The sequence below is a fragment of the Mytilus californianus genome, unplaced genomic scaffold, assembly GCF_021869535.1.
Source record: "Mytilus californianus isolate M0D057914Y unplaced genomic scaffold, xbMytCali1.0.p SCAF_71, whole genome shotgun sequence".
In the NCBI taxonomy this organism is placed as follows: domain Eukaryota; kingdom Metazoa; phylum Mollusca; class Bivalvia; order Mytilida; family Mytilidae; genus Mytilus; species Mytilus californianus.
Window position 1 is genome coordinate 134,675 of NW_026262725.1, and position 9,737 is coordinate 144,411.

The 9,737-nt window shown below is 31.9% G+C and overlaps 1 long non-coding RNA gene across 1 annotated transcript; it reads left to right on the forward strand.

The window, feature by feature from the left end:
* Positions 1-1,403: 1,403 nt before the first annotated feature.
* Positions 1,404-8,212, forward strand: LOC127710326 (uncharacterized). The gene is made up of 3 exons (XR_007986139.1): positions 1,404-1,612; positions 5,710-5,801; positions 7,674-8,212. It is a non-coding gene; the product is annotated as an uncharacterized LOC127710326 (long non-coding RNA).
* Positions 8,213-9,737: the final 1,525 nt, after the last annotated feature.

The window sequence follows — 9,737 nt, forward strand, 5'->3', positions numbered from 1 at the left end:
CGTGTTACTTGTTATAAAAAAAATATATAATAAAATGGTATCATTTTTGATAATCATTGCATATGTATTATTGTATATATGGTACATATTGGTAAGGTACCAGAAACATATCCTCGACACTGCATGGCATCGTTTAATCTATTTTCTGTTTTTTTACATCCATTCTGAAATTTAAAAATAACACATTTAGATCATTAAATGTAACACATCTTCGACAGTTCGTACAACACAACTATAATATGAATTTGATGTAAAAGTAATTAAAAAAAAGCATGTTTTATTTGAACTTGCATTTTAAGATAAATTAATAACCAAAAAAAAAAGCCGTCGCGTTCATTTCGATAATACAAATACTAAACTAAAGACGCGATATTCTCATTTTTAAGTTGGAAAATGTCATAATAGACGCACTGTTATAGTCATTTACATTCTCATTTACGCATTTCTCACTGATGCGCGAGAGTTATATGCAAGAGAATCAATATATTTCAAAAGTATTCCCAAAAATTCTTTTTACAGATTTTTGTTTATTAATTATTCAGAGATACTTATCGACGCCATAACGATAAATGAAGAACAGTCTTGTTTTTTATTCAACTAAACCGTTTCTGATGTCCGATTTTATGTGTAGAGAGAAACATATCGGACCAAAAGTAAAAAATACTTACATTTCGATTACTTCTTCTCTCTTCCTTTTAGCACGAATGTTCGTGTTATTGACAAATATACCGGAAGGGAACACTGCCATGAGCATGGCTTTAGGAATGCTATAATACTCCTCTTGTACCTCTATTAAATTGCTGAAATTCAAAAATAGACTTATATTAATTTTTATGAAATAGTATGTGCAAAACATTGCTTTTTATATCTCCCTTTTTCACACTATTACGTTTATTTTACTCCCATCGAGCTATCCCACGTTTATCTTAAAATCTAAATTCATTATAGTTTCATACACTTTACGTAGAAGTTTTATTTTCATTGCGGACGGCTCTTATATGAGACTTGGAAATTCCTTTGTGTATTAAGATAAACGATTGAAAGTAAATATTTAACATTTTTCCTATATTATTGGTGGTCTTCATCTTCAAGGAGTGCCTAACTTTTTAATGTTTCTCTTACAAATATTGGTAACCTTGAAGAAAACATTTAGGACAAATACTTTTGACATGTGTGGTACAAATGTAAATGATATTTACGCAGCGATGTTAAGGCAATTTCGATAAGATTTTGTCAGGGGCAGATAACCCCGTAAGGACCTCATTATGTATTCATATATTCATTAATGGCGAAGATTCCGTAAGCTGCGTCTATCGATGAAACTGTATGAAATCAAATTACATACATGCCTGTTAACTAAAAACGGGTATACATATGATGTAATTTGTTTATCAAAACACGAATATTGTATGTTTGTGCTTTAATTATTATGGCAAACAGTTGCAATAGCTGTTTTTGTTGACGAGATTGTCGGCTTGTGGACCCCGCCTCCTTTTGCAGATTAACCAATCAGTAGACGATCGCCGTCAAATAGATGTTTGTAGTTTGCAGAATGGAAAGAACCTTGCAGCGAAAATTATTTTCACTTCTCTGTGAAAATCTAACCAGAAAAGTAAGTGTGAGCCTCCAAATATGTATTATTTATGAAACATACGTTGCTTGTTTTGTTAATCATTCGCTTCAGAAATAAAAAAAACTGTATACTTATAGATAAAAACGAGTTCAGTTGTTGGCAAGCATGATAATTGATATACACGTGGTCAGGGTGGTCAAAACGAAACTAGACTGTAACAAATATCTGAAATTTGAATAATTTATCGAATCCCATCAATAAATGAACAGATTATCGAATGAAACAAGATCCCTCCATTATACCGAGAGCCCATTATCAACATTTACCCTGAAATTCGTTTCTAATTTTCGTTAAGCAGGAACCTGCCATTCGGGGAAAGAAGGGGGGGGGTTCCACCGTTCACTTCTCTCCGGCACCCACATTGCTGGAGCCATGACCCATACTTTCAAAGCATGGAGCTCTTAATTTGTAACACAGGGCACACAAACTTGCTCAAAAGGAAGCCTTGTAAGACGTCATAATTATTTGGACTACCCCCCTCTTTCCAACTTCTACTCCTACCATTTAATCAGTGTGAAGTCCATACTATATTATTTTCTGCTTAGTGCTGTTGGTATTAATCAACTTTGAATGTAAAAGGGCGGTAAAGGGTGAATTTTATACAATGTTTTCTCTTTACCCAGTGTTTATATTTTATTTCACTTGTTTTCATGTTTTGACGTTTGACCTCTCAATACATGTATCTCGTGTTTGGTTCGATGTGTGTGCTACAAGTTTCCCCTTATTTATTTCCATGTTTCCTGTCGTACAATTTATTTCTCATGCTTGTCAAAAAGTTTTGCAATTCTATTGAATATTTATGGTTCATGTGTCATTGTATGTGATAAAGAACTTCAAATTTAAACGTACTATAAATAATAATTTTTTGAAATCGGATGCCACTTAAGCTTTTAAGGAAGTTAAAAGGTGACAGCAACATGATTACATCTTTATGTCCATTAAAAATGACTGCAGAAGGCTGAGGTATCTGGGTAATTATTTGGAAATATCCTGGACAGTATGTCTTTCTCTGGAAAAAGCCTGTGCACCTTGAATAAATTATCTTATTATCTGTGAACCAGTATTTTTCAAATCATTACCAAGTCAGAAATATATATATAACCAATTGCAAGTTTATGTACTTAAACTGCTGGCTAAATAGAACAATTTTAAACATTTTTAATACATAGTCACAATAATATTATAATTTCTTGAAAGGTTTTGTTAATGATTAACTGGGACGCCTTCCTCATGTTCCTATGACCGTCATTATTAGGAAGGAATCGCAGCAAAAAATTGAAGAAGCTTTTCATGAGACAATAATATTATACTAATTATAATAATATGTAGTTTGCTCATCAAGACTGCCCACTTTGACTTGATCTTTTTATATATATGTATGACTCTAAAGTGCGATAGTCATGCTAAGGTGCAATGATCTACGCTAAAGTGCGATCAGATGACACGCTAAAGTGCGATGGTGTAATAGGAATAGGATTAAGGCGATGGTTTTTGTTTTTTGCTGTGTTCATATTAGTTTTTCGTTTATTGTATTGTTTCTAAATCATGTCGTTGTTATTCTCTTTTGAATTGTTTTACACAAGTCATTTTGTGATTCTGTATAGCTTTCTATGCGACGTAAGCCAAGGCTCCACATTGAAGGTCATAACGTTATTAGGTGCATACATCAAGGATATTTGGTCTTTGGTGGATATTTGTTCGTTGACAATTACACCACATCTTCTTATCTGTTTATTTGTTTATTGTTTATTTTGTATATTAATCAGTCGGTTATCTTTCTCGTTTGAATTGTTTTACACTGGTTGTTTTGATACTCTTTGGTCGTTAAAAATACTATCTGCGGGGTTAGCCATACGGTATTCTAAAGTTAATTACATTAATGACATAAGCATTTGATAGCGACTTGTAGCATTGGCAAACATATTATGATACTACACCTCTGGTCGTTATGTTACTGTCTTGTTGACGAGTATCCATCTCTTTTACAGACATGACGAACCATATTTAAAAAAATTGATTTTACAAAATTATTCAATTAGAAAGTTAAAAAGTAGCTTTTATTTCACGCAAGTAAAAAATTGAAAACAAAACGTTTAATAATTTCATGCGTCCGAAGTGCTTTTCTGGATTTACCTTCATCAGGAACACTCAAAGCCAAACATTTGAAATCCAAGGATGTATAAGTACCGAAACAGTTGAAGAGCTATATGCTTTTCCAGTAAATGACATGGGACGAATTAAATACTTTGACACTTGGTGTATTTTGCCATTTTTGCTCTCTTTTATGGTATACACCTTCCCCTTACTAACGTCAGTTTCAGTCTATGTTTATGAAAAGTATTTTTTTTCCAGTATACTGACAGAATCATGTTTGTCCCTGCCGACACAGCGTTTGTTTGTACAAACGGCTTGTAGCGTCATAATGCGATTTAACGTTGCAAACGTCAATACTTTCGCTAACAAACGCACTTAAGCGTATCGTAGCATCAGATTTTAGCGTGTTCCATTAAATAGCACAGACTATCGCACTTTAGCATATCAAACCATCTCACTTTAGCGTGACCATCGCGTTTCAGCGTCCCCATCTCGCTTTAGAGACCTACATATATTTATAAGTAAAACAGTATTTAAATTGAATAGAACACTGCATGCATCATCGTTCTAAAAATAGAGTATTACATAAAATATCTGAACTGTATCCCTGTTGGCAGGAATTAAATCCATTACTCGAAGATATATCCCCAGTAAACAGAAGGGACCCATTTATAAAATTTTCTTTGGGAGAGCACTTAAGTCAGAGAGGCAGAAAAAAGCCCCATTTGTAATAAAGTCGTTTATTCTGTGACAACAGACCAGTTTGTGGAATCACTAAAGTACGCAAATCACATAATCAATTTATAAAAGGAAAAGGCCACAGCTTTGTAGGAACCCATAGATTAAGGGGGTCTCATATTCTTATTGCTCTGAAAGTAAGTCTACCACCAACCGCTGAGAAAAAAAAATTATGACATGTACAAGTGTTATGGACCAACTAGCGTAACGGTTAAATTGAACCAGACACCATGAACACAAATTAAACAAAAATTGATAATCATAAATTAAATAACAGCTATCACCCATATTTGAAAGAAATATATTTTTATTTGGAGCAATGCCTTGCTGATGAATATTCAGATGATAACTCAAAACAGCTTTCACCAATCTTCATGAAACTTTGGTGAATTGTTTAAATTTATTGACATAAGTTTCCTTTCCATTTCTATTAGATATTTTTGATACCTGGTTTTGGAGTATAGGGACTTTATTCATAATAACGGGTCAAAATTATCGCGTTTTTTGGACAATGTCTCAAAAACACTTAAACACATTTTCATGAAACTTGCTGAAATGTAACGCAAGCTCCTTTACGATTTTTAATATATTTTAAATTATACTTATTCCAGTTATGGGATTTTATTCATAAGAATTATTCATGAATTGTGCCACTGTGCGCAAGTTTTTTTTTTTTTAATTTTTAAACCCCCACTTTTAGTCTTTAAAAAAGTGGGGGTAGGTACAATGTATACTGTTTTACTTCTGTCTGTACATCCTCAAGTCAGTCAGTCCGTCCGTCCCATGAATATTTTTCTTTGCATCTTTCTCAGGAACATTACAAGGATTTCTGAAATTTGGTTTCAGGGTTTATATGTGTCAGCTATACCCGATAATACCGTGTGATGCTTTTTCAGATTCATCACTCAACAACCTTTGTTTACCTTTTACTTTAAGGGTATGGGGGTATATTAGTAGCTCACAGATTCACTTGTTTATTTTAGATTTTTTTTGGGGGGGGGGGGCTGGCTTTTTTTTAGCACAGCTCTTTATTTAGCATAGGATGCAGCAATTCTAGAAATCCAAGAAAAAATAGGCATTTATATATCTATGGAGGAAATCCTGATATCAAATTAGGGTTGTGTGGCAGACGTAATTTCTTTATTTTAAAAATTATATGAATCATTATACATATGTTTATGCTCCTTATTTTAAAAAAAGTACCTATATGTAATTAAATAATTACTTTCTCTTATTTATTTTAGCTCCCCTGTCAATTACAAGATACAGTATGCCATTCCAGCTTTGATGAAATAAAGTAATGGTTTGATTTGGAGAGCTTTATTATTATAGACAGGTAAATTGTTTTATCCTGATATCAGCTAACTATTGTACAATGAGACAACTCTCCCCAAGAGTCCAAATGACACAGACATTAACAACTATGGGTCTTTGAATGGCCTTCTACAATGAGTAAAGCCCATTCTGCATATTTGGCTATTAAAGGCCCCAAAATCACAAATGTAAAACATTTCAAAGGAGAAAATTAATGGTCTAATTTATGTAAACAAAAATGAATGAAAAAGAAATATGTAACACAGCAACAAACGACAACCACTGAATTCCAGGAACATACATTGTACATACAGAATGTGGATGGGTTAAACATGTTAGCGAGCCTGGCTTTTCTTTCTGTTTTATAATTTGTGCAAATAAATTTCTGTTCTTACATTATGTACATTGATTTTTGAATATTTTGAATATCGCAATAAAAGGAACTCACATTCTGAAATCTATACATATAACTACAAGTATGCAGATTTTTCTGAAATTGCAATTATAAATCTCACATTTTTGTCCATTCTTCAAAAATTGCAAAAATAAATGTACCCAATAATCATGATAATTTCTTAATTTAATCAATGTTAATGAAGTATCTGTACCAGCAATAAAATTTATTTACACAGACATGACAGATATTAATACAATAATATACTGAACTTGCTAGCAAAATTTGTTTAGCTGTGAATTACTGATATTGATATTGAAGTATTCCTGTCGGAAAAGGAGATACAAAACAAAGTAAATTAAGATAAATACATAAATTTAAATATTTATTACATAATACATCTTATAGGCACATCTGGGTTTTTGTCTCGCCTTGACAGAGTCAAAAAGCGAGACATAGGTATGCTGTTTCCGGCGACGGCGGCGTCAACAATGTATTAGTTTGTGATTTAAGGTCTAGTTCATGGTGAACCACAAGTGGTAGGTCAATGATATTTGGTATGCAGTTGTATAAGCATTGGCATATCTCATTTCCATGGAGATTATTTGGCTCCGCCCCCGTTGTCATGGTCTAGACTTTGAAAATTTTGCTTAGTTAACATGTATTAGTTTGTGATTAGGTCAGTTCAATGGGAACCATTAGTGATAGGCCAATGTTAATTGGTGTTCAGTTGTATAAGCATTAGCACATCTCATTTCCATGGAGAATATTTGGCCCCGCCCCCTCAGTCATGGTCTATTTACTTTGAAACTTTTGCTTAGTTTACATGTATTAGTTTGTGATTAGATCAGTTTAAGATGAACTGCTAATGTTAAGTCAATGATATTTGGTATGCAAATTTATTGGCATTTGCAAGTATCGTTTCCAAGGAGATTATATAGCCCCACCCCTGATCATGGTTCATTGACTTTGAAACTTTAACATAGTTTACAAGTTAATGTTTGTGTTTAAGTTTGTTTAAAGGGAACAAGTTGTAATAAGTCAATGGTATTTGTTATGCAGTTGTATTAGCATTGGCACATCTCATTCCATGGATATTGTTTAGCCATGTACCTTCAGTCATGGTTCATCGACTTTGAGTTTGAATATTTGCATAACTTACATGTTAAAGTATTGCTATTTTAATTTCAACATTTGCATTATCATGATTATCAAAATTACAAAAAGGCGAGACATATCTCTGTGATAACAGTTTATTTTTCATTTAACTTTAAAGTTTTATAAAAGTACATGTAGTGCACCTTATTAAAATGTGTGTGGAAAATTAAATCCTTGTTCAAATGATGAATGAAGACATTATCAAATAAGGACAGGGAAATTATTTTGTTAGCATTTTAACAGTAACTTCTTGAAGAAATATGTTTGCACTAACTTTTGATTACTTTTCACATGTTGAAAATTTCATTTAATATATATCATATTTGCATTTTCATATTTCAGGGATGATGACCTGCAGTAGAAAGTTCCTTATAACTCATCATGGCCATTACGGAAGATCTGATTAAAATTTGTTTAGAAAGCCACCAAATATGTCCATGAAAAGTAGAAAAAAGACAGCAATTCTATATAATTTATATATATGTACTAAGCAGAAGCATTGACTGTTTCAAGACCAAATGAATTGGAATTTAGTGTTTTGATGCTGAGAGACAGAGGAAAATTATCTAGACAATTTAGCTTCTTTTTCATCATCATGTATCACTGAAGTTGATGTTTACAATCTTAAAGAGCTTTTACCTCAGTTAAAATGAATTCTAAATACGGACAGTTTGGAGATTTGTGAATTTTCTTACAATTGGAGTTTCAAAAAAGGATTTCATTTAACAAAATTATATTTCATGGATGTAATTTGTCGTTTCTTTCATGAAATATTTGAAAAATCTGCAATACATTTGTATCTGACCAAGTGAGAGATCTACAAATAGACATATGATATTCAGTTGAACTGTAAAGAAGGAGATATTCATTTATAAGACTTATATGAGTGTTTTGTTATTTTTATGGCAATAACGGGGAAAAGATAGTAATTGATTTAAACATTAATCCTACCTTGATATACATGAGATATACTATCATATACATGTAGGCATACAATTCACTGATGCACCACTAATGGAGTTACATGTAATTATAAAACTAAGAATATGACATATGATTGCCAATAAATTAACAACTCTTCACCAGAGAACAAATAGTCATATTATATATTGTCCACCAGCATGACCATGATGACCAGAGAACAAGAAGATCATATTGTATCATTATTTACATTTCAATTTCATTTCATTTCATAACAGTTAACACAGAATAAAGGTATACAAAAAGTTCATAAGTATAAAAAAGTGTTTTAATTGCAGTTGTTGTTCATCTTAAAGTGACTTAGTCATATTGATGTTGGCCTTCAATACTGAGCAAGACCTCTGTAACAGCCACAGAATGTTTGAACAAAAATATTATCTATACTTAAAAATCAGAATTTTTTTTCATTTCTTGTCTAAATTAAAATTGGTTATACAATTGTATACGTTTGGCCAAAAAAAATATAAATTTATTTAAATGATGGTATTATTTGTATCCAGGATTTTCTGAAACTGCAATAATTAATCTCGCATTTTTAATTGTCCTTACATTGTTCAATAATTAAAATTATCTTGGGAATAAATTTACTCAAAAAATTCTGAGTCTTTTTGAAGGATATATAAACTTGGAAACTTGTGATGGAATATTTTCACAGTTACTGTTTTAGAGATTCTTATATCTAGCATGTTTAGCAAAAGATGTTAGGTATACATGTATGGCAATGAGACAGCATCCCCAAAACAGACAGAAATTGCTTTGTTCTCAGTTTGAAATTGCACACATATTTTTGTATTACAGCAAGAATTTGATATAAAAAAAGATGATCTGGTATAATTGCCAATGAAGTTTTGATTTACAATTAAGTAATTTTTTTACTCTTGTGATTGGTTCAGGTAAACATGGTAAATATTAACCACTGATTGTACCCTTGTCAATGATATTTGTAGGCAGTAGTTTTATAAGCATTTACACATCATATTGATTTCTATGCTGACTAGTTTGTCCTGTCTGCTATGTCATGATTAATTCACCTGACACTTCCTGAAACTTTTGGATTGTGTATATATGTATTAATTGTGATTGAGTTATTCATTTCTGTGTATTTATATTATATATGGTACATAGAATTTCTTTTATTCTGACAGAAAAGAAATACCATTCAGTTGCCTCCAATCTCAGCAGGTGATGGGAAATAAGTTTTCTGATTTTGACATGTTTGAGATGAACCTTAAAATATTATGGCACTTGATAATGAAAAAACAATTGTTTAATTGTGGTGAATGTCATGTAAGCACTTTTGGCTATTTCTTGGCTGTCCATTTGTATTCGTGAACACTGGTAGGCAGGGATTTAATATGAAATGAGCAGCAGAAAAAAATAGGTCACTATTTCCAACTTCATGGTATAAATGTAAACTATAAGGTT